General features: G+C 39.4%; 1 protein-coding gene and 1 pseudogene across 2 annotated transcripts in view; both read left to right on the top strand.

Annotated features, from left to right (window-relative positions):
* The window catches only part of CD4 (CD4 molecule), a 43,183-nt gene that overhangs the window by 10,280 nt on the left and 7,458 nt on the right, over window positions 1–25,445 (top strand). The window lies entirely within an intron of this gene.
* LOC128775096 (40S ribosomal protein S27-like) lies at window positions 10,797–12,535 on the top strand (annotated as a pseudogene).

The following is a 25,445-nucleotide window of genomic DNA, read 5'->3' as shown; positions in this document are numbered from 1 at the left end:
TCCATATAACACCCAGTGATCATCTCAACAAGTGCCCTCCTCCATGCCCATCACCTGAGACTATTTATTTTTATTAATTTCAAAGTAAAAGGATTCAAAAAAGTAATACAGATACATGGTAAACATTTAAAACCATCCAAATGATACACAATGTGTTAACAACAAAATTCAGCTGAGTACATTTGAAGATCTAATTGGCTTTATTCAATGATTCATAAGTTGGGCAGCATCCCATCCAGCAAATAGAAAGGAGCTCCCAAGAACTGTAGAAAGGAAAGGTCTTTAAAGGCAGAAAATCGGTTGGAAAAGGAAGCTTGTTAGCAAAGAGTGCATTGTTTCGGGCAGGATGACCTGCATAAGTGCATGGAAGAGGTCTATCAGGCAGATTTCCTCACTAGTGCTGACCAGATAATTCCAGATTGACTCATTAAAGGTTATATTCCTGGGAGAAGCTGAATGTAATTAGGTTAGGTATTTAGTCTTGGTTTGCTGATGTGGGGGTTAGCATAAGTGACTCCATTTTGGGCCTGTTGGCTCTTTTTTAACAGTTCCCCTCTTTTGATCACGACTGTTGGCTAAACTGAGAGATGTGGTCAAAATCTAAGGCATTTGTGCCACTCCCAGCTACTACTCTGAAGTTCTTGAAATTTCTGCTGATTCTTTGGTACTCACAGGTCATGACTTTTCTCCCGAATCTCCATGATATGCACAGGTTATAACTTCAGGTTCACCGATTTTTAAGTTTGTTGTTCCTTTTGTTACTTTCCTGATGTTCCAGTCCCAGGGAGATCATTTGTTTGGTGGTTAGCAGCTGCAAACATGTATTCCAAGCCTTTGAGAGGATACAGTGCACCAGGGAAACTTCTGTGATTATTGTAAGAAGGATAATTCCCAATGTTTGGAGTGTACTTCAGAGTCATGATCCCTAAGACCCAAACCAATAAAAATCAAATAAGGCAAAGAAGGACCCCATTAAAGAGTCAGCATTAGGGGCGCCTGGGTGGCTCAGTCGGTTGAGCATCCGACTTCGGCTCAGGTCAGGATCTCACGGTCCGTGAGTTCGAGCCCCGCGTCGGGCTCTGGGCTGATGATGGCCCAGAGCCTGGAGCCTGCTTCCGATTCTGTGTCTCCCTCTCTCTCTGACCCTCCCCCGTTCATGCTCTGCCTCTCTCTGTCTCAAAAATAAATAAACGTTAAAAAAATATTAAAAAAAAAAAAAGAGTCAGCATTAAAAGACCCCATTAAAAGAGATCATTTAAAGCCAAGTGGCTTGCTCAATGATCTTGTGTACCTGAGTTTCAACTTCCCCAGAAGTGTTAAGCCAAGCACAGCAAGTGAAGTTGGCCACAGCACAGACACCTCCTTGCTCAGCTAAAGGATAATTAAGATCTGTCTTATTATCAAGAATAACTTTGACAAGAGAATCTAAAGATTTTTGTTGGGCAGCTGTTATTATTTTCACACTGGGTTCTGCAATACTTTCAAGGGTTAATGAGAAGTTCCTGATTGTAGCCTCATTTGCATTTACTACTAGCCAGGGGAAACACTGATCCATCTACCAAGCTAATATTGAGTCACAAATGCCTCCTGGTAATTCCTGTTTGAGTCTGTGGATACCGGTAAAATTTAAGGCTCTGTAGACCACACAGGTGGTTTCATTCTGATTACCCTTGCTTTGTGTCCCTTTCTTTGTACAGAACCTGGATGCAAGATTCCCAGGTTTGGGATTGTTAACCAGAGACAGGGAAATGGACCAGGGCATTTCCAGCATCATGGACAGATCAAAATTTTTCATGACAAATCCAGCAGTCTGAAGGGTTACCCCCATTTAGACACAGCCTGCGAGATACAGATGATGGTGTTACCTTTCCAAGCCAATGCCAGAGTAAAGGAAAGAAAGAGAAGAATAAAGAGTTTCGTGTTCAGTTGAAGTATGAAGTCTTGATCCGGCTTCTTGGGTGGAAGAAGCTTACCTTAATGTCAGCTACTTCTCTTCTTAGACAATTTGATTTTGAGGTCTCCAGCTCAAAGATTTTGATGTGCAGAGGGCCAAATGGCAGGAGGAGACTTCTCCAGCTGTAAACATGTCCCCAAGGCCCAGGTCCCTGAAGTTTGGCTGCCAGCTAGGTAAGGAAGGAGATTCCTAGCTCCAACCAAGGAGATTCAAAGGCAGTCTTTGTTCTTTGTGATTCCAAATCAAAAGGAGGAAAGCAAATTGGAAATGTTAGTTCGGAGAGTTGTAGCCAGATAGTTGAGGAAACGAGAATTCAGGACCCAGTCCAGTGTATAAGAAAACCTCAAAGACAACAGGATTAGAATCTAGTGTGGACAGAAGGTACAAACGGCATTTTTCTCTCTACGATTATCCCAATTTTTATCAAAAAGAATCACGGTAAAACGTATTTGTTTGCATTAAACTTGGTCTGGTTATTTACATAAGTGTGGCAAGAATGGCAGTTGACCATATAAGCTGCTTTTTTTTTTTTTTTTTTTTTTTTTTTAAAGACTGTTTTGCTGGAAACTTATAAACAAGATACCAGGACAATTTTTCCAAGAAGCTTTATTAGCTCCTTAAAGTCAACCTTACTTCTTCAAAGCTGTCTGGTCATATCTGAGTCTATGCCCATCTCTCTTAAATAGAACATTCCAGTCAAAGCTTTGGTAATATAACCAATGTTTCCATTTATGTCCTGTTACAAGGGAGAACATATTCTCATTAAACTTATGTAAATAACTATTTTGTCATAAAAAGAATACTCAAGAGTTTTCAAATCCTGGAGGGATTGAGTAGAGAAAGAAAGTAAATGTTTCATCTGTGTTTACAAAGGCATACTTTACTAACTTGCTATAGGTCATAAATGACTTAAGTGAAAAAGTTTCCTCAATCTGGAAAAATAAAACATTAAAGAACCAGCAATGTTTCAATTAAGAAGTCATAAAAATTATAATCATCCTCCTCAGCTCATTAAGTCTCATGTTATTAATTCTTGCTTGAATCCAGTTTTTTCCATTAATCTGGAGACTCTTACCTAGTTCATTTTTTTATCTAAAAGTTATCAGAAACTGTATTGGCTAGGGTCCTTTCAATAAATTTTTTTTAAATGTTTATTTATTTTTCAGAGAGAACGTGCGCGCGGGTGGGGGAGGGGGCAAAGGATCGGAAATAGGTTCACACTGACAGCTGGGAGCCCAATGAAGGTCTGGAACTCACAAACTGTGAGATCATGACCTGAGCTGAAGCTGGATGCTTAACCGACTGAGCTACCCAGGCCCCCCTCAAAGAATCTTCTTGATGAGGCACTTTTGTAGATACACTTCTGCAAAAGCATCTGAGTAAAACATAAACCGTCTGTAAATGACAGAAGACTTTTAAAAAATGCTCAGTGTTAAAGATCTGATGAGAGTTCATGGTAATGGAATTGACAAAGAAATCTGGTCATTTCTGTGAAACATAACATTTAAATAACCGAAGCCTCATTTTAGGACAAAATTACTTTCTTTGCCCTCAACAAAAAAAGCATTTCCCTTTTTTCTTTTACCATACTTTTTTTTTTTTGAGAGAGAGAGAGAGAGTACTCATGTGAGCACATGCATGGGGGAGGGGTAGAGAGGGGGGAGAAAGAATCTTAAGCAGGGTCCATGCCCGGGGCAGAGCCAGAGGTGGGGCTCAATCTCATAAATCATGAGCTTATGATGTGAGCCTAAATCAAGAATTGGGCACTTAACCAACTGAGTCACCCAGCTGCCCTGTTACTGTACCTTCTTTTACCAAAAACACACATCCTACTCTCCTTGCACATGGAGAGGTTTCCCTTATTATTTCAAGTAGTTTTAATTACATATATTAGACTGTTTTAGCCCCTAGAAACCTGGTTTCTAGCAGAAACTGAAGTAAGCAACTATGTTCTTCACATTAGCATTCTATGGCTTAGTAAATGTTTCTAATTTCTAGAAACATATGCTTTCTCATAGTAAATTTCTTAATGTGGCACAAAACATGTTTTAGTAATCCATGCAAATATCTGTAGTTCCTCTGTAAAAAGGAAGCCAAAAGTGAATAAGCCTATGTTCAGTAATTAATGTTTCAGTATCTTATCTGATTTAGAAATGATATATAGACATTTAGTGACTAGCCATCAGTTAATTTAACTTGTAAAACTTTAAGGTTTCAGGTTACTAAAAAGATTTGGGGAAACTATCAAAAATTCACCTAAAAACTTTTATCTCACATCTATTTAATGTACTTGTTCTCAACAATTATTTTTAGGTTAATTATAAAAATTTCATCATACCAGGTTATTTTTTCTTGCTGACAAATTTTTCAACAGAGATAACATGAACTTATTTGACTAGTAAACTCAGGTAGAATAAAAGCTGTATGTCTGCATTGTTTTTAATGTTGATAATTCTAATTTTTTTTAAATGTTTTATTCATTTTTAAGAGACAGAGTGCGAGTGGGGGAAGGGCAGAGAGAGACGGAGACACAGAATCTGAAGCAGGCTCCAGGCTCTGAGCTGTCAGCACAGAGCCCGACGTGGGGCTCAAGCCCGCAAACCTCGAGATCATGACCTGAGCAGAAGTCGGCCGCTTAACTGACTGAGCCACCCAGGCGCCCCTTAATGTTGATAATTCTAAAGACATGCCTATTTTAATTAAACCAACAACCTTAAACTAGCTTTTAATTACTAAAGATTCCCTCAGATCATGTGAACCTGAAAAGCCCTCGCTTTCATTTTTTATCACATTCCTAAGAATTTTATGAACATATAATTCATAAAGGCACTTAATTTTCTTTAGCCCAATTAAATAGAGCTCCTCCACAAATGAATTTTGATAATACCATCTGGAGGTAGAAAATACCACACATCTATATATAACATGTATATATATATACAGACAGATGTAAACATACAGACAGACACAGAAACCTCATAGTTTTCATTTTAAAATTACTACCATGAGACAGGTATGATAATACAAAACTTACTAGCTTAAAAGAACAGCTGGAAAAAGTGAGGATCACCTGGTCAGATGACTAACGCTTTTTATTCACATTAGTGGCAAATACAATAGTTTGATGTTTGCCCAAGTCCCAAATAACCTTTCTCTCCCTTTTATAGATAAGAATTACCTGCCTTAAGTTTATAGATAAGGTACAAGATTTACATCGAAAAGGCACAGGGTTAAGAAGGCAAGTTCCCCTAAGAAGAATTTTTGTTTCCTAAGGCCCCGCGTTTTTGCAGTTCCTACAAGCCTTTCGAGATAAATAGGGGAGGTTTGGGGATGGGTAAAAGAATAGGCGGAATTTGAACTATTTCTAGAGAAGGTAAGGGCAGATGCTTTCAATTCCCCCAAGGAATTGGGTTGTAACTTAAGTGATAGCAAGAAGCCTCTGTGGCCATCTAATTACATTATCTTCAAGTTGTTCCCCCACCCACTCTGGGCACAAAGTTTCATTTTAGCGCAAAGGAGAGAAAAACTTAAAAGGAACCCTTTTAAACATCTTACCAGTGTTCAGCTAGGACAAACAGTAAATATTCTTGGCAGTATTGAACAACCCCTTAGACGCAAGAGGTGGCCCCACAGAGGGTGCAAAAGGTATTTTATTTTCCTGTCTCTACTTGGTACTACAGTCAGAGATACAGAACAGCTGACCCTGGTAGGAATTCTTATCTTTAGCTGACTCTGCCAGTTTTTCCAGGATCCCATCTGTAGCTCTGGTATCTACCAGAATTTCTCCATTAGTTTTAATTTAGTTTTCCCTTGGCTGTTGAAGGGAATAACATAGCAGTTTACCAGAAAAATCCCATAGAGTTTCATCAACTCTGGGAGGGGTCCAGACAGGAGCCTCTTGTGAGGGTAGTGTGGGGGCGTCTCTAAGATCACTCATTTGGCAGATTTTTAAAAAATGTTTTATTTATTGGGACGTCTGGGTGGCTCAGTCGGTTGAGCAGCTGACTTCGGCTCAGGTCATGATCTCACGGTTTGTGGGTTAGAGCCCCATGTCGGACTCTGTGCTGACAGCTTGGAGTCTGGAGCCTGCTTCAAATTCTGTGTCTTTCTCTCACTCGGCCCCTCCCCTGCTTGCCCTCTGTCTGTCTCTCTCTCTCAAAATAAATAAATAAACTTATAAAAAAAAAGCTTTAAAATGTTTTATTTATTTATTTAATATTTTTAATGTTTATTTATTTATTTTTGAGAGACAGAGAGTTGACAGAGCATGAGCAGGGGAGGGGCAGAGAGAGAAGGAGACACAGAACCCTAAGCAGGCTCCAGGCTCTGAGCTGTCAGCACAGAGCCCAACGTGGGCTAGAACCCATGGACTGTGAGATCATGACCTGAGCTTAACCGACTGAGCCACCCAGGTGCCCCTTAATGTTTTATTTATTTATTTTGAGAGGGCGAGAGAGAGAGAGAGAGAGAGAGAGAGAGAGAGAAGGCACAAGCACAAGACTGGGGGATGGTGGGGGGGGGGGGGCGGGCATGAGAATGTCAAGCAGGTTCCTCACTGTCAGCACGGAGCCAGACTCCCGGTTGAGGTTCAGCTTGCGATTCCACAAACCATGAGATCATGACCTGAGCCGAAATCAAGAGCTAGAGGCTTAACTGACTGAGCCACCCAGATGTCCCCTTGGCTGACTTTTGTTTACAGTCTTGTAGTCTCTTCAGAGGGGCAAGACAATTCAGGTGGGGGATTTACTAGCATTAAGTACTCAAATAAAGAAGGATAGAGGGGAGCAGCAGGGGTTACATCAGTCTTACAGTCTTTTGTTTTAGGTACCTCTTGTGTCTTTAATTTTTCATTTGCCTTTTTTTTAAGTTTATTGATTTTGAGAGAGCAAGAGGGAGCTTGAATGGGGGAGGGGCAGAGAGAGAGGAAGGGAGAGAGAATCCCAGGCTATCAGTGCAGACCCCAACACTGCGCTCAGTCGTAGGAACTGTGAGATCTCATTTGTTTTTTTGCAACGAATCTTTTAATGAAGGTGTTTTGGAATTTTGAAACCTCTTTTTTTTCCCATCATGACAAGTGTGCTCTTTAATCCTCATCCCCTATTTCTCCTGTCCCCCCACCCACCTCCCCTCTGGTAGCCATTGGTTTCTTCTCTAGAGTTAAGAGTTTGTTTCTTGGTTTCCTTCTCTCTCTCTCTCTTTCTCCCTCTTTTTTCCTTTGTTCGTTTGTTTTGTTTCTTAAATTCCACATATGAGTGAAATCATATGGTATTTGTCTTTGACTGACTGATTGCACTTAGCATCATAATACTCTCTAGCTCCATCCATGTTGTTGCTCATGGCAAGATTTCATCCCCCCTTATTTTTTTTATGGCCGAATGATATTCCATTATATGCATACCATTTCTCCTTTATCCATTCATCTGTTGATGGACACTTGGGCTGTTTCCATAGATTGGCTATTGTAAATAGTGCTGCAATAAACATAGAGGTGCATGTATCCCTTTGAATTAGTGTTCCTGCATTTCTTTAAAGTTTTATTTATTTTTTTTAGTAATCTCTATGCCCAACATGAGGCTCAAACTCATGACCCCAAGGTCAAGAGTCACATGCTCTTCCAGCTGAGCCACCCAGGCACCCTGTGTTCTATTTTGGGGCTAAATAACCTAGTAGTGCGATTCCTGGATAGTAGGGTAGTTCTATTTTTAATTTTTTGAGGAACCTCCATGCTGTTTTCCGTAGTGACTTCACCAGTTTGCACTCCCACCACTTCACTAGTTTGTAAGAGGGGTCCTTTTTCTCCACATCCTTACCAACACTTGTTTCCTGTGTTTTTGATGTTTGATTTAGCCATTCACACTCCATCAGGGTGTGAGGTGATGTCACATTGTATAGCTTTGATAAACATTGATTTGCATTTCCTTGATGATGAGTGATGTTGAGCATCTTTTCATTTGTCTTCTGGTCATCTATGTCTTCTTTAGAGAAATGTCTGTTCATATCTTCTCCCGATTTTTTATTTTAAAGTAGGCTTCATGTCCAGCATGGAGCCAAATGCAGGGCTTGAACTCATGACCCTGAGACCAAGACCTGAGCTGAGATCAAGAGTCGGACACTTAGGGGTGCCTGGGTGGCTCAGTCGGTTAAGTGTCTGACTTTTGGTTTCGCCTCAGGTCATGATCTCACGGTTCATGAATTCATCGCATTGGGCTCCATGCTGGCAGTGCTGAGCCTGCTTGGGATTCTCTCTCTCCCTTTCTTCTCTTTCTCTCTATGCCCCTGCCCTGTGCTCTCTCCCTCTCTCAAAATAAATAAATAAACTTCCAAAAATTAAAAAAAAAAAAGAGTAGGACACTTAATTGACTGAGCCACCCAGGTGCCCTGCTTCTCCCCAGTTTTAAATTGGATTATTTAGTTTTTGGGTGTTAAGTTATATAGGTTCTTTCTATATTTTGGATGCTAACCCTTTATGAGATATGTCATTTGCAAACATCTTCTCCCATTCCGTGGGTTGCCTTTTAGTTTTGTTAATTGTTTCCTTCACTGTGCAGAAACTTTTTATTTTGATGTAGCCTCAATAGTTTATTTTTGCTTTTATTTCCTTTGTGCCAGGAGATTATGTAGAAAAATGTTGCTATGGCTGATGTCAGAGAGATTACTGCCTGTGCTCTTTTCTAGGATTTTTATAGTTTCAAGTCTCCCATTTAGGTCTTTAATCCATTTTGAGTTTATTTTTGTGTATAGTGAAAGAAAGTGGTCCAGTTTCATTTTTCGCATGTGGCTGTTCAGTTTTCCTAACATCATTTATTGAAGAGACTGTCTTTTTCCCATTGGATATTCATTCCTCTTTTGTCAAAGATTAATTGACCATATAATTGTGGGTTTATTTCTGGGTTTTCTGTTCTATTCTATTGATCTATGTGTCTATTTTTATGCCAGTACCATACTGTTATAATTACTACTGCTTTGTAATATAACTTGAAATCTGGAATTGTGATATCTACAGTTTGTTTTTCTTTTTCAAGATTCCTTTGGCTATTCCAGGTTTTTTGTGGTTTCATAGAAATTTTAAGATTGTTCTAGTTCTGTGAAAAATGCTGTTGGTATTTTGATAGGGATTGTGTTAAATATGTAGATTGTTTTGGGTAGTATAGACATTTAAAAAAATTTTTTTTGTAAATTTATTTATTTATTTTTATGGAATATTTCATACCCGACGTGGGGCTTGACCTCATGACCCCAAGATCAAGAGTTGCATGCTTTCCCAACTGAGCCAGCTAGGTGACCTGGTGTCGACATTTTAATATTTGTTCTTCCAACCCATGAGCGTGGAATGTTTTTCCATTTCTTTACATCATCTTGAATTTCCTTCATCAGTGTTTTATAGCTTTCAACGTACAGGTCTTTCACCTCTTTAGCTAAGTTTATTCCATGATATTTTATTGGTTTTGGTGCCATTGTAAATGGGATTGTTTTCTTTCTTTAAAAAAAAAACAACTTTTTTTAGTGTATATTTATTTTGAAAGAGTGAGAGATTGGGTAGGGGAGGGCTTGAGAGAGAGGGAGAGACAGAATCCCAAGCAGGCTCCGGGACGTCAGCACACAGCCTGCCGTGGGGCTCGATCCCACGAACTGTGAGATCATGACCCGAGCCAAAATCAAAAGTCGGACATTTAACCAACTGAGCCACCCAGGTGCCCCTGGGATTGTTTTCTTAATTTCACCTTCTGCTGCTTTATTATTAGTGTATGGGAATGCAACAGATTTCTGTACATTGCTTTTGTATCTACAACTTTACTGAATGCATTTATCAGTTCTTTTTTTTTAAAAAAAATTTTTTTTAACATTTATTTATTTTTGAGACAGAGAGAGACAGAGCATGAACGGGGGAGGGGCAGAGAGACAGGGAGACACAGAATTGGAAGCAGGCCCCAGGCTCTGAGCCATCGGCCCAGAGCCCGACATGGGGCTCGAACTCACAGACTGAGAGATCGTGACCTAAGCTGAAGTCGGAGGCTTAACCGACTGAGCCACCCAGGCGCCCCTACATTTATCAGTTCTACTAGCTTTTTGGTGGAGTCTTTAAGGTTTTCTATATACAGTATCATGTTATCTGCATATAGTGAGAGTTTTACTTCTTCTTTACCAATTTGGATGACTTTTATTTCTTTATGTTGTCTATTTGCTGTGATTTAAGCAAATATGTTGAATTGAAGTGGTGAGAGTGGACATCCTCCTTGTCTTGTTCTTGATCTTAGGGGGAAAGGTCTCAGTTTTTCACCATTGAGTAGGATGTTGGTTGTGAATTTTTCATATAGGCCTTTATTATGTTGAGGTATATTCCCTCAAGACCTACTTTGCACAAGTGTTTTATCATGAATGGGTGTTGTACTTTGTCAAATGCTTTTTCTGCGTCTATTGAAATGATCACATGGCTTTTATCCTTTTTCTTATTGATGTGATGTATGATGTTAACTGTTTTACAAATATTGAAGCTACCCTTGCATCCTGGGAATAAATCCCATCTGATAGTGGTATACGATTTTTTTAGTGTCTTGTTGGATTCAGTTTGCTGATATTTTGTCGAGGATTTTTGCATTTATATTCATGAGTGATATTGGCTTGTAGTTCTCTTTTCTGTGGTGTCTTTATCTGGTTTCAGGGTGATACTGGCCTCAGAAGAATTTGGAAGTTTTCCTTCCTCTTGTATTTTTTGCATAGTTTGAGAAGAACAGATACTAACTCTTCCTAGAACACTTGGTAAGAGTTGATGCCATTCTCCTGATCACGTGCTGCCTGCTAGCAGTGTCACCTTAGAGATCAGGACCAGCTGGGTCCTGTCAACATGCTTTTGGCTAGAGGTTTACTACATCCAGCCTGGGAAGAGGAAAAGAAAAATACATAAAAAGAAAGAGCTAGTTCAAAGCCCAAATTCCTATTTTATGGATGTAAAATGTCCAGGTTGCTAGAAGACTACCATGGTTTTCAGCCATGCTCTTTGTGTAGGCTGTTCAACAATGTGCCAGCCAACAGGTAGAACAGCCAGACTCACAGAGGGGTGTTCATTTAGAAGAAAGCAATGCCAACGATCCACACAAAGTCCTGAATTTGTGTTATATCGCAGAAAGCCTTACCAGTTCAATAATTCCAGTTAGTCTACCAAGATCATGTAACTATAGTTTAAAAAAATTTTTTTTAATGTTTATTTATTTTTAAGAGACAGCATGAGCGGGAGAACGCAGAGAGACAGAGGGAGACCCAGAATATAAAGCAGGCTCCAGGCTCTGAGCTGTCAGCACAGAGCCCAACGCCGGGCTTGAACCCATGAGCCATGAAATCATGACCTTAGCTGAAGTTGGACACTCAACCGACTGAGCCACCCAGGCGCCCCCTCTGACAGCTTTTAAGTGCTCAACCCGTGCTCATCAATTCTGCAGCTACTTCTGGGATTTCCATTAGCAATAACCTTTATCTACACAAAACAAAACAAACAGGTGCATCTTAACATACCAGCCTTAAGCAAGAGATGTTACTGTGGCCTGGCTAAGACAAGGCCCTGTGTGCACCACCAGCAACTCCTGAGGTGAAACTGGGGTTTGGCGAAGGGATTGTACTAGAAAACCCCAAAGAATGGGGACCATGGGCTGATTCCAAACAGCAGTTGCCATAGTGGAATCTAGGGAAGGATTCCAAGTAAATGAGAAATTGCAGACGAAATTGCCAGCAGTTCCCAGTTTGGAATCTAGAGGTAGAATCAAGGGCTGGGGTTTCCAATTAAATGGTCAATTGTGGTCCAAATTACCAGCAATTCCCAACATGGAACTAGTGTTTCTGGACAAATGAGGAATGGACTGGGAAGTTAATTAGATCAGGAGCCTGATGCAAAGAGAGCAGAGCTCAGAGCCGAGAGGGACTCACCTATGGCTCTCGGAAATGGTGAGAAATACAGAGAACTCAAAAGGGTTCACAAGTACCAAGCCTGTGTTTCTCATTGTCCCTGAAGCTGTCAGAAGTTTCCTTCTATCCCACCACTGCCTCCAAATCTATGAAAAAAACAAAATTCAACTGAGTAAATTTGAGGATCTAATTGCCTTTATTCAATGATTCATGGATTGGGCAGTGTCCTATCCAGCAAATAGATAGGAGCTCCAAGGAGCTATAGAAAATGAAAGGCTTTAAAGGCAGAGAGAGGGCAGAAAAAAGGAAGTTTATCAGCAAAGAACTCTTGTTTCAGGCAAGGTCACCTTCCTAAGGGGGACAGAGAGTGTGTATCAGGCAGACTTCTTCACTAGTGCTGACCAGGTAGCTCCAGACTCACTAATTAAAGATTACATTCCTAGGAGAGTCTTGGTTTGCTGATGTGGGGATTAGCATAAGTGACTCCATTTTGGGCTTATTGTCTCATTTTTAATATGTGACAATAAATCTCCTTCCTACTCCTGATCCTCAATTTCTCAGTTCCCTTCCCCAGAGGCAGCTTTTAACCAGTTTCTGTGTTTCCTTCAAGAGATGATTTATGCATATATGTATACCGTTCCTTCTTTTCTTACATAAAATAATAAATTCATCATATATGCGTATGTATATATGGGTATGTATATATTGAGTGCCTACAAGGGTTAGGTAATGTTCTACATTAGGTGCCGGGGATATAATATAGTGGAAAACAAAAGAAGAATTTGTATAGTGTTTCTAACCTTGCTTTTTTTTCTTTTAAATTAGATATTTTGAAGGTTTTTCTATTTTCATATGTGTGTTTGTATATATATATATATACATATATATATATCTGTCTATATTTCTACCTCACTTATTTTCAGGGACTGCATAATTCTTTTTCATAATTAGACCATGATTTATTTGACTAATCCCATACTGTTGCACATTTAGGCTATTTTCAGTTTACTGCTATCACAAACAGTGAATCAAACTTTGCATCTCTGGGCATATATGCAAATGTCTTTGCAAGATAAATTCCTAGAAGCAATATTGATGGGCCAGGTCAGCTTGATCTTTAGATATCTTCTGGTATACAACTTTCTTTCAAATGGTGTCTGCTGTAAGATTTGACTATATATTAATTTGCACCTTCCAGTATATTACTTCCTTTAGCCAAGTTTTATTGATGTTGCTGGTTTTTTTCCCCTCCAGATTTAAAAAGTATTATGTGCTCATTACAGAATATTTGGCAAATGCAAAAAAGAATAAATAATGAAGATTCCCTTTTCCTCAGAGGCCAATAAATAAGTAAATAAATAGGAAACAAATCAAGTGCATGCATACTTCCACCATTGAGAGATACCCTCTGTTAACGTTTTTATTTATTTCCTACTGGGCTTTGTTTAGTGTGGAAAATATGATATATATATTATTAAATAGATGATATCATGCTGTATATAGTTTTTAACCTACTTCCTCATAACATTTTATAATGATGGGACAATCAATTATTAGACTATTTTTTTTAAGTTTATTTATTTTGAGAGAGAGAGAGCACTCAGGTGTGCATGAACAAGGGAGGGGCAGAGAGAGAGAACCCCAAGCAGGCTCCACACTATCAGTGCAGAGCCTGATGTGGGGCTCAAATTCATGAACCATGAGATTATGACCTGAGCCGAAATCAAGAGTTGGACACTCAACCAACTGAGCCACCCAGGCGCCCCTAGACTATTTTTTAAAAGTAATATGCCAGGGCGCCTGGGTGGCTCTGTTGGTTTAGCGTCCGACTTCAGCTTAGGTCATGATCTCACAGTTCATGAGTTTGAGCTCCATGTCAGGCTCTGTGCTGACAGCTCAAAACCTGGAGCCTGCTTCAGATTCTGTGTTTCCTTCTCTCTCTGCCCCTTTTCTGGTTGCACTCTGTCTCTCTCTCTCTCTCAAAAATAAACATTAAAAAATTTTTAAAGTCATCTGCCAATGTTTAGTAAATACAAAATTATAAACTCTTACATGAAGTACTAGCTACTCTGTAAAATTTACTTGGCAGAGATAAAATTGTGAATATTTCATGATATCTGCACAAGAATGTTGTCATAAGCATTGCTTATAACATGAAAGAATAAAATTCAACCTGAATATCCATTAATGAGGAAAGAATTGAACTATGGTACAATGGTGGAAAGTTATTCAGGTAATTAAAAAAATTAGGGCTTTCAGGAAAATAGAGTAGACATATGTATTAGTCTGCTTAGGCTGCCATAACAAAATACCATAAACTAGGTAATCAAACAATGGAAATTTATGTTTTCACAGTACTGTAGGCTGGAAGTTCAAGATTAGGGCGTCAACACAGTTGGGTTCTGGAGAGAACTGTCTTCCTGGCCTACAGGGGGTGGCTTCTTGCTGTGTCCTCACATGGCAGAGACACAGGAAGCAAGCTCTCTGGTGTCTCCTCTTAGCACAAATCCCATCACGAAGGCCCCATCTTCATGACTTCATCTAAATCTAATTACCTTTCAAAGGCCCCATCTCCAAATACCATCACATTGAGTATTAGAGCTACAACATCTGAATTTGGAGGGAACACAATTCAGTCCCTAGTAACATACTTTTTGCTAAATACACTAAGTACAACAGGAAACCCTGGACATTACCTATAGAGCTAACATAAGAAGACTCTGAAACATGTAGAGAAGAGGGCAGACTGGTAGGGACCCAGGGGCCTAAGGATCAACATGGTGGGGAATTTTCTTTTGCCTTGTATATCCCAGTCTTGGAGCTAAAGAAGCCAGCAACCTAGAAGCCTCAACGGACACAGACAAAAATAAGCATCAACAAAAGCCTGCTCTCTCTAGCCAAAGGACCAGGAAAGGAGCAAACTAGCAAGACAAAGTAATAGACAGTAACTGCTCTACTCCTGTCAAACACCAGAAGAAGGGCCCCACCCTTTCCCATGCCAGAAAAAGCTGAGTGAAGAGCCTAAACTTGAACCCTCCTGAGGCTGTAATGAGGCACCAGCCAGTGGAAAGGGTCCTAACCCCCCTGCATTGTCAGTAAAGATCACATAAGGAGCCTGGATTTCCACCTCCACCCGCAGTCATGAGGCACCCCTCCTTGCTGGGTGGTTGTCAGAAGAGGTTTAGTGGAGAGTCAAGGCTTTCATCATCACCCAGAAATAACAAAGGCACTAACACAGGGTTGATGGACACCTTGTGGGAGCTGGAACTTCTACCCTGTCCAGTGATAAGGAGCACTCCCCTCTAGTGGCAATGGAGGATGAGAGGGGAACCCAGATTTCTATCTCCACCTGGCAGCAGTAAGGTGGCACCATGCTCTTCCCTTGTCAGAGTGATGTCAAAGAAAGCCAGTTAAAATAGAAGGTTTAAAGAACATCCAAATTCTCATAATATAACATTCAGATGCCTAGGTTCCAATAAAAAATCATTCATCAGGGGCACCTGGCTGGCTCAGTTGGAGAACAATGTAACTCTTGATCTGAGGGTCACAGGTACCAGTCCCATGTTGGGTATATAGATTAAAAAAAACCCAACAACTTAAAAAAAGAAAGTTATTTAAAAAATCATTCATGATACCAAGAACCAGTAATATCTCAAACTGGAGATAGTTTCTCAAACTGGAGATGACAAAAAGAATCAATGCATGCCCATACAATGAGATGACAGAAATGTTAGAATTATCTGGCAAAGATTTTAAAACAGTCACAATAAAAAAAAAAAACCTTCAGCAAGCAATTACAAATATACTTGAAACAAATGAACAAAATGGAAAGACTCAGCAAAGAAATAAAAGATAAAAGAAGAACAAATGGAAATTTTGAACTGAAAAATATAATGACCAAAGTATAAAGATCAGCGGATAGATCCAACAGAAAAATGAAAAGGACAAAGAAAAGAATCAGGGAACTACAAGACAGAATAACAGAAATTGTGCAATCTGAGTGACAGAAAATAGACTAAAAAAAAAAAAAAAAAAAAAAAGAACCAAGCCTAGGGACCTGTGGAACTATAACAAAAAATCTAGTATTTGTGTCAGTGTAGTCCCAGAAGGAGAGGAAAAAGAAAATGGAACTGAAAAAATACTTAAAAAATAATGGCTGAAAAAAAGTAATGGCTTAAAATGCCATAAATTTGGTAAGATGTTAGCCTATTGATTCAAGAAGCTGAGCAAACCTTAATCAGGATAAACCAAAGGAATTCCATATCAAAACGCATCACAATGAAATTTGTGAAAACTAAAGACAAAAGAAAAAAAGTCTTCAAAACAACCAGAGAAGATTGACTACCTTACCTACAGGGTAACAGTTTAAATGGCAACAGAGTTCTCATCAGAAACCATGCAAGTCTACAGGAAGTGATGTGATATTATTCAAATACTAAAAGAAGAGAACAGTAAACCCAGAATTCTATACTATCCTTCAGGAATGAAGAAGTCAGGACGCTTTCAGATGAAAGAAAACTAAGAATTTGTTGCCAGCAGACCTACCGTGAAAGAATGGCTCAAGGAAGTTCTTTAAACAGAAAGGAAATAATGAAGAAGGAATCTTAGAATATCAAGAAGAAAGAACAAAGTAAACAAATGTATGGATAAATATATTAGGCTTTCCTTTTCCTCTTGAGTTTTCTAAGTTTTCTAAGTTTCTAAGTTTGACATTTGAAACAAAAATTAAAACATTATCTATGTGTTTCTAAATGTATGTAGGAGAAATATTTAAGATAACTAATTATAAATGGGGATGTTAAAGAGATGTAAAGGGACATAAGGTAAAATTATAACACAAGTAGACTAAGTGATAGGTTATATATACATATAATGTAATACCTAGATTAATCACTAAAAGTATACAAAGAGATACACTCAAAACTACCACAGATAAATTAAAATGGATTCTAAAACATATTTAAAAATATTTACATCCCAGGGGCTCCTGTGTAGCTCAGTCAATTAAGCATCTGACTCTTGGTTTTGGCTCAGGTCATGATCTCACAGTTCATGAGTTTGAGCCCTGCGTCTGGCTCTGTGACGACATTGTAGAACCTGTTTGGGATTCTCTCCCTTTCTCACTCCCCCTCTCTCTGCCTCTCCTTCACTCTCTCTCTCTCTCTCTCTCAAAATAAATAAATAAATAAAATTTTTACATCTCCAAGTATAAAATAAATACCTATGAGCCCATACTGATAAAATAATTGATTGAATAAATAAATAAATGGGGGAAAGAGACAAATCTCCCATGTAGAAGAATTCTAAATAATTCATGTAAACAATCTGCTCTCAAGGATGTGGAGCATTAACTCCTCACTCTTTAAGTGTGAGTTGTGCATAGTTATTAACTTCTAAAGAGTATAGTATGGAAAAGGGGGCAAGAATAACTTTACAGTGGAGAAACCTGAAGAACGCGACCTCAGTCAGGTGATCAAAATCGACAGTCGTAAGTCATGGATGGTATGTATCCTTGACATGTAATGAAAATCGAACTTTATCTCTGTGATCTTCCTCCCCCAAACCCATAAACCCAGTCTAACTAAGAGAAAAACATTGGAGGGGCACCTGGGTGGCTCAGTCGGTTGGGCATCTGACTCTTGATTTCAGCTATGATCATGATCTCACAGTTTGTGTTTCTCACATAGGGCTCTGTGCTGACAGTGCAGAGCCTGCTTGGGATTCTCTCTCTCCCTCTCTCTGCCTCTCCCTTGCTCTCTCTCACTCTCTTAAAATAAACTTAAAAAAAAGAGAGAGAGAAACATTGGACAAATCCCCCCAATAGAGGGACCTTTTATAAAATAACTGACCAGTACTCCTCAAAAATGTTAAGATCATCCAAAACAAGGAAAGTCTGAGAAACCGTTACAGCCAAGGAGAGCCAAAGGAGATATGATAACTGAATGTAATATGGTCTCCTAGATGGGATCTTGGGGTGAAAAGGGGACATTAGATAAAAACTAAGGAAATCTGAGTAGAGTATGGGCTAGTTAATAAAAATGTGTTGATATTGATGTATTATAACAAATGTTCTATACTAATGTAAGGCAATAATAGGAGAAATTAGGTATAGAGTACATGGAAAGTCTATCATTTTCACAATATTTTTGTAAAACTAAAACTTTTCTAAGAAAATGTGTTACAGAAAGACATTCAAGGGGTGCCTGCCTGGCTAAGTCAGAAGAGCATGTGACTCTTGATCTCAGGGTCAAGAGTTCAAGCCCCATGCTGGGTGTAAAGATTACTTAAATAAAAATAAATCTTTAAAAAAAAAAAGATGTTTAAGTAACCCATAGGAAGACAGGAAAAAGAAAACAAAAAACAGAACAAGCAGACTTAAGCCCTAACTTTTAATAATTACATTAAATGTAAATGGTCTAAATATACCAATCAAAAAACAGGTTGACTGGTTGACACAGTAGATTAAAAAGCAAAACCCGGGGCGCCTGGGTGGCGCAGTCGGTTAAGCGTCCGACTTCAGCCAGGTCACGATCTCGCGGTCTGTGAGTTCGAGTCCCGCGTCAGGCTCTGGGCTGATGGCTCAGAGCCTGGAGCCTGCTTCTGATTCTGTGTCTCCCTGTCTCTCTGCCCCTCCCCCGTTCATGCTCTGTCTCTCTCTGTCCCAAAAATAAATAAAAAACGTTGAAAAAAAAATTAAAAAAAAAAAATAAATAAATAAAAAGCAAAACCCAACAATATGTTGTCTATAGGAAATTCACATCAGGGGCACCTGGATGACTTAGTCAGTTGAGCGTCCGACTCTTGGTTTGGCTCAGGTCATGATCCCAGGGTCGTGGGATCAAGCCCTGTGTCAGGCTCCATGCTCAGTGTGGAGCATGCTTATGATCTTCTCTCTTTCTCCCTCTTCCCCTCTCCCCCACTCACACTCTCTTTCTCTTTAAAAAAAAAAAAAAAAAAGGAAGAAAGAAGCCCACTTCAAAAAATAATGACACAGGCGAGTTGACTGTAACAGGATGGAGAAAGGGTATGCCATGCAAGCATTAAGCAAAGGAAAGCAAGAATCAATATATTAATATTGGATAAAGTCAATGTCAGATCAATAAAACTATTAGAGTCAATGAAGAACATTATATAATAATGGCAATGTCAATTCCTCAAGAAGACATAATAATCCTAAATTGGTATGCACCAAACAGCAGATCTGCAAAATATGTGAAGGAATTCCGGTAGAACCAAAAGGAGAAATAGACAAATCCACATCGGTAATTGGAGTCTTCAGCACCCTTCTCCCAACAACTGACAAAACAGCTCCACAGAAAATCAGCAGGGGTATAGAAGAACTCAGCAACATCATCAATCAACAGGATCTCATTGACATTTTTAGAACACTCCACCCTACAGCAGCAGAATGCATATCTTTTTCAAAGGTCCACAGAACATATACCAAGATGGTCCATATTTGAGCCAATAAAATACACCTCAACAAATTTAAAAGAATTGAAATTGTGCAGTGTGTTCTCTGACCACATGGAATCAAGCCAGAAATCCATAACAGAAATGTAACAGGAAAATCGCCAAATACTTGAAAACAACAGCTTTTGTGGGTCAACAGTGAAGTCTCAAGAGAAAAATAAAAGTATACTAAATTGAGAGAACATTTAAAAATCATCTAAAAAAAATCTTACAACTAACATTTTATTTAATAATGACAGACTGAATACTTTCCCTTAAGATCAGAAATAGGGCAAAGATGTCTGCTCTACTACCCATATTCAACATAGTACTGCAATCCCTAGCCAGGACAATAAGGCAAGAAAAGGAAATAAAAGAAATACTGATTAAAAAAGAAGAAATAAAACTGTTCCTATTTGCAAATGACGTCATTATTTATGTAGAAAATCCTAAGGAATCTATATTAAAAAAAAACCCTCTTAGAACCAATATGTGAGTTTAGTAAGGTTACAGAATATAAGCGAAACATACAAAAATCCATTATTTTCCTATATACTAGCAATGAATGTGTGCATACAGAAATTAAAAGTACTATGGCATTTACAAATGCTCAAAAAATACTTATGTAAATGTAACAAACACGCACAGGACATGCACTAAACAACACTGATGAAACAAGTCAAAGATTTAAATAAGTGGAGAGACATTCATGTTTATAATCAGAAGATTCAACATTGGAAAGTCAATTCTCCCCAAATTGATATACAGGCTTAACACAATTCCTATCAAAGTCCCAACAAGATTTTTTGTAGATGTAAATAAGATTATTCAAAACTTTATATGGAAAGCCAAGGAACTCAAAGAGCTAAAGCAATTTTGAAAAAGGAGAATAAAGTATGGAAAATCAGTCTATCTGCTTTCAGACCTATTATATAACTAGAGTAATGAAAATTGTGTGGTATTGGGGGAGGGGTAGACACATAGATCAATGGAACAAAATAGAGAACCCAGATATAGATCCTTGCAAATATGCACAACAAAAAAATTTTTTTTACAAAGGTGCAAAAGCAATTCATTGAAGGAAAGATAGCCTTTTCAACAAATGGTGTTAGAATAATTGAACATCCATAAGTAAAAGCAATACCACCATTGGCAACAACAACACTTGACCTAAGTTTCACACCTTATTTAAAAACTAACTCTTGGGGCGCCTGGGTGGCTCAGTCGGTTAAGCGTCTGACTTCGGCTCAGGTCATGATCTCACAGTCTGTGAGTTCAAGCCCCTCGTCGGGCTCGGTGCTGACAGCTCAGAGCCTGGAGCCTGTTTCGGATTCTGTGTCCCACTCTCTCTCTCTGACCCTCCCCCGTTCATGCTCTGTCTCAAAAATAAATAAACGTTAGAAAAAACAAATTAAAAAAATAAAATAAATAAAATAAAATAAATAAATAAAAACTAACTCAAGGGGCTGCTGGGTGGCTCAGTCAGTTAAAGGTCTGCCTTTGGCTCAGGGCATGATCTCTTGGTTTGTGAGCTTGAGACCTGCATTGGGCTCTGCGCTGATGCTTTGGATTCTGTGTGTGTGTCTCTCTCTCTCTGCCCCTCCTCCCCCTCAAAAATAAATAAACATTTAAAAAGTACAAAAAAAAAACAACTCCTAACTCAAATTGGACTATGAACTTCAATGTGAAGTATAAAAGTATAACATATATGAGAGAATTTTCAGGATCTAGACCAGGCAAAGAGTTCTTAAACTTGATACCAGAAGCATGATCTATAAAAGGAAAAATGTACAAATTGATCTTCATCAAAATTAAAAACTGTGCTCTGCAAAAGTCTACTAAGAAGAGGAAAAGACAACTTATAAAATGTAAGAAAATATATGCAAACTACCTATTCAACAAAGGACTTGTATCTAGAATATGTAAACAACTCTCAAAACTCAATACTGGGGCGCCTAGGTGGCTCAGTTGGTTAAACATCTGACTTTGGCTCAGGTCATGATCACACCGTTCATGAGTCTGAGCCCGTTGGGCTCTGTGCTGACAGCTTGGAGCCTGGAGACTGCTTCAGATTCTCTCTCTCTCTCTCTCTCTCTCTCTCTCTCTCTGCCACTCTCCTGCTCACACTCTCTCTCTCTCAAAAATAAATAAACATTAAAAATTAAAAAAAAAATCTAAATGTGAGACCTGAAACCATAAAAATCCTAGAGGAGAACATAGGCAGTAACTTCTTTGACATCAGCTGTGGCAACTTCTTTCTAAATATGTCTCCTGAGGAAAGGGAAATAAAAGCAAAAATAAACTATTGGGATTACATCAAAATAAAAAGCTTCTGCATGGTGAAGGAAACAATCAATAAAAGTAAAAAGCAATCTATTGAATGGGAGAAGATATTTGCAAATGACATACTCATAAATGGTTAGTATCCTAAATATATAAAGAATACATATATACCACTCAACACCCAAAAACCAAATAGTCCAGTTGAAAATTGAGCAAGAGACATGAACAAACATTTCTCCAAAGAAGACAGATACAGTCAACACACACATAAAAAGATACTCCGTTAGCAGCCAGGTGGAAGTGGGAGGGAAGAAAAAAAGGGAGAAAAAAAAAAGATGCTCAGTATCAGTCATCATCAGGGAAATGCAAATCAGTGCAAATCAAAACTACAATGCAATATCATTTCACACACATCAGAATGGCTAAGTCAAACATCAAAAACACAAGAAACAACAGTTTCCTGTTGGCGAGGATGTGGAGAAAAAGGACCCCTCTTGCACTGTTGGTGGGAATGCAAACTAGTGAAGCCACTGTGGAAAACAATATGGAGGTTCCTGAAAAAATTAAAAATAGAACTACCCTACGATCTGGTAATTGCACTACTAGGTATTTAACCAAAGAATACAAGAACACTAATTCAAAGGGATACATGTACCCCAATGCTTATAGCAGCATTATTTACAATAGCAGGATATGGAAGCAGCCCAAGTGATTCACTGATCAACGGACAAGTGGATAAAGATGTGGTATATACATACAATGGAATCTTATTCAGCCATAAAAAAAGAATGAAATCTTGCCATTTGCAACAACATGGATGGAGCTAGAGAGTATAATGCTAAGTGAAATAAATCAGAGAAAGACAAATGCCATATGATTTCCCTCATGTGTGGAATTTAATAAACAAAATAAACAAGCAAAAGGAAAAAATAAGAGAGAGAAAGAGAGAGAGAGAGAGAGAGAGAGAGAGAGAGAGAGAGAAATCAAGAAACAGATTCTTAATTATGGAGAATAAACTGATGGTTACCAGAGCAGAAGTGGGTGGAGAGGATGGGTTAAATAGGAAGAAAGAAAAATAAATTATTTTAGTTATTTTGGTGCTAACCTAATATTCCATCAAATTAATATACTCTAATATACAGCCATTATCTTTTGGTCTAATGTTGTACCCTATTGACGACACTATTTTTTTGTATCTACATTTTGGTTTGCTATTTTATTTTATTTTTTAAGTTTTATTTTGGGGGGGGGAGGGGGGTGGGGCAGAGGGTGAGAGAGAGAATCTTAAGTAGGCTCCACACCCAGCTCAGAGCCCAACACAGGGCTGGATCTCACAATTGTGAAATCATGACATGAACCAAAATCAAGAGTTCAACACTCAACTGACCGAGCCACCCAGGCGCCCCTAGTTTGCATTTTTAAATTATTGTTTTAAGGATAATGTTCTAGAAATGAGATTGAAGATATAAACTTTTAATAATGGATGGCATATACTGTAAGATTGCTTCCAGAAAGTTTCCATCTGTTTACACTAAGTCCAGTTAACTGTGTGCTTTTTGCATGTTGCCAGAACTGAGTAGTAGTATTTAATGCTTTTTTTTCTTTGCTAATTTGACAGTTGAAAAATATATCACTGTTGTTCTCATTTGCATTTCTTTGATTGCCTCTGAGGTTGAAACAAGGTGCTCCTTTCTAAAAATTCCTGTCTTTTGTGTGAGTGCTTTTGTTCTGTTCCTAGGATTTGATTTTCCTCCAGAACTGTTCCCCTTCCCAACTTCCTGATCTCTGACAAGGGCAGTTTCACTCTCCTGACCTCCCCAATTTCTGAACCAGAGAGTCAGAGGTTATTTTTCTCTTCTTCAATCTCTGGTTTCCCATCAGTCACCCACGATGGTGATTCCTTCCTTTGAAAGTGTTTTTCTGTTTCATCTTGTTAAAATGAGAACCACAGGCCCAAAATGGTGTCACTTAGGTTAAGACCCCTGGTCAGTAAACCAAGACTTAATACCTAACCTAACTGCCATTTCAACCCCCTAGAAATGTAACCTTTAACCAGTCAACATGGGAATTTCCTTGTCAACACCAGGATATTTACTGAGGCACCCCTTCTGCTTTCCTTAGGAAAGGCGATCTTGCCTAAAACAATGGATTCTTCCCTAATAATTTCCTTTTTTCCACTTCCTTTCTACCTTTAAAAACCTTTCTTTTTCTGTAGCCCTTGGGAGCTCCCTTCCACTTGCTAGATGGGATGCTGCCCCCTGCATGGCTGGATTATGAAGCCAGTAAGATCCCTACAATTCACTCGGTTGAATTTTTGTTATTTAACAATCTTTGTTCCCATGAGAATGGCACCATCATTAGCCAAGGCCACAGAACTCCCACCTGGATTACAGTGGAAGCTTCCTGGCAATTCTCTCTGCTCCCAGTCCCTCCTACTTTGGTTTTCTTCCACCCGCTTCAGTACTGACTTCCAAAGCAATGCCTTTTACCTGTCGCTCCCTAGTCCACTGGACCAGGCCCAGGAGGCTCTGCCAGACATTCACCACCTCGGCACCACTTCCCACAGCTTCCCCCTGGAAACCTGGACACCCGGGGGTTTTCCTCACTGCTTTGAGGTGGTTGCCTCTACCACTTTCCTGGAGCATTTCCACTTCCTGGATATGCTCATTCCTCATCTTCGTTCTGGCCCGCTGCCTATTCTTTTAAGATTTGGTGCAACACAGGTCTTCTCCACGACGTATTCCAGACTCACCCGTACTCTTAGACCTTCCACACCACCTTGTGATCTCCTTTTCAAAGCACGTGACATCCTGTGGCACCTGAGTGGCTCAGTCAGTTGAGCCTCATGAGCGTCAGACTCTTGATTTCAGCTCAGGTCGTGATCTCATGGTCATGAGATTGAGCCCCACATCAGGCTCCATGCTGAGTGTGGAGCCTGCTTAAGATTCTCTTTCTCCTCTACCTCCTTCCCCACTTGCCCATGCTCTGTGTCTCTCTCAAATTAAAAACGACAAACAAAAAAACAAAAAACCAAAGTATGTGACATCCTGCACAAGTAACAGGGCCATGACAGGGCCCAGAAGAGGAAAAGGAGAGCAAGGAGGAAGCGTTATTTTAGGGAAAGGGTGACACACTTCATTTTCAACCAAGTGAGTTTGGGTGATGGCAAGATTTTCAAATAACGTTATCCCTTGTGTCACTGGAAATGTGGGTCCAGAACTGAGGAGAGAGGTTGGGGCTGGGAATATCCATTTGGGAGTCAGCCGCAGCGCTGACAGGGGGTGCCCTGGAATTTAGAACATCTGTAGGAATGGGGGAGAGGATCTGGGGTAACCCCTAAATGCAGATGTCAGAAGAGGAGCCCAAGAGGAAGAAAAGGAAATGGTGCTTACGTAGGAGGAGGGAACAAAAAAGGTGGAAAAGGGGCAGAACCAGAGGGGAGCACTCCTCCAAGAAGCTTGGTAAACTGTGAATGGAATGGAGCAGGATTTCATAGCACCTGGAGAACTAAGCCAAGTGCAGATCCAGGGAAAGAGTCAGAGGTAAGGAACTCCCAAAGCATCAAGGGCAAGGGGGTTGGGGGAGTGCTGAGGGAGAGCCCAGGGTTACAGCTCAACCGGAAAGGTCTCCCAAAGAGGAGAAGACTGAGCAGTGGGGAAGGGGCCAAGAGGCCAGTCTGACACCCAGTCTTGCACACCAGGTAGAAACAGGGAGAGGGCCCGTGACTGCTCAGGGAGACAGAAGTAGAGCCCAAGGCATTGAGGGTAGGGTTGTTTTTTTTTTTTCTCAGCTACCTTTGCCCCATCCCTCTAAACATGTATTCTAAGTAAAAACTGCATTTTCTATGTAAGATTAGCCTTTA

This window comes from Panthera pardus, unplaced genomic scaffold, assembly GCF_024362965.1.
Source record: "Panthera pardus isolate Hobbes unplaced genomic scaffold, ASM2436296v1 HiC_scaffold_6, whole genome shotgun sequence".
NCBI classification, from domain to species: Eukaryota; Metazoa; Chordata; class Mammalia; order Carnivora; family Felidae; genus Panthera; species Panthera pardus.
The sequence above is the reverse complement of the archived record's forward strand: the minus strand, read 5'-3'. Positions and strand labels throughout refer to the sequence as shown.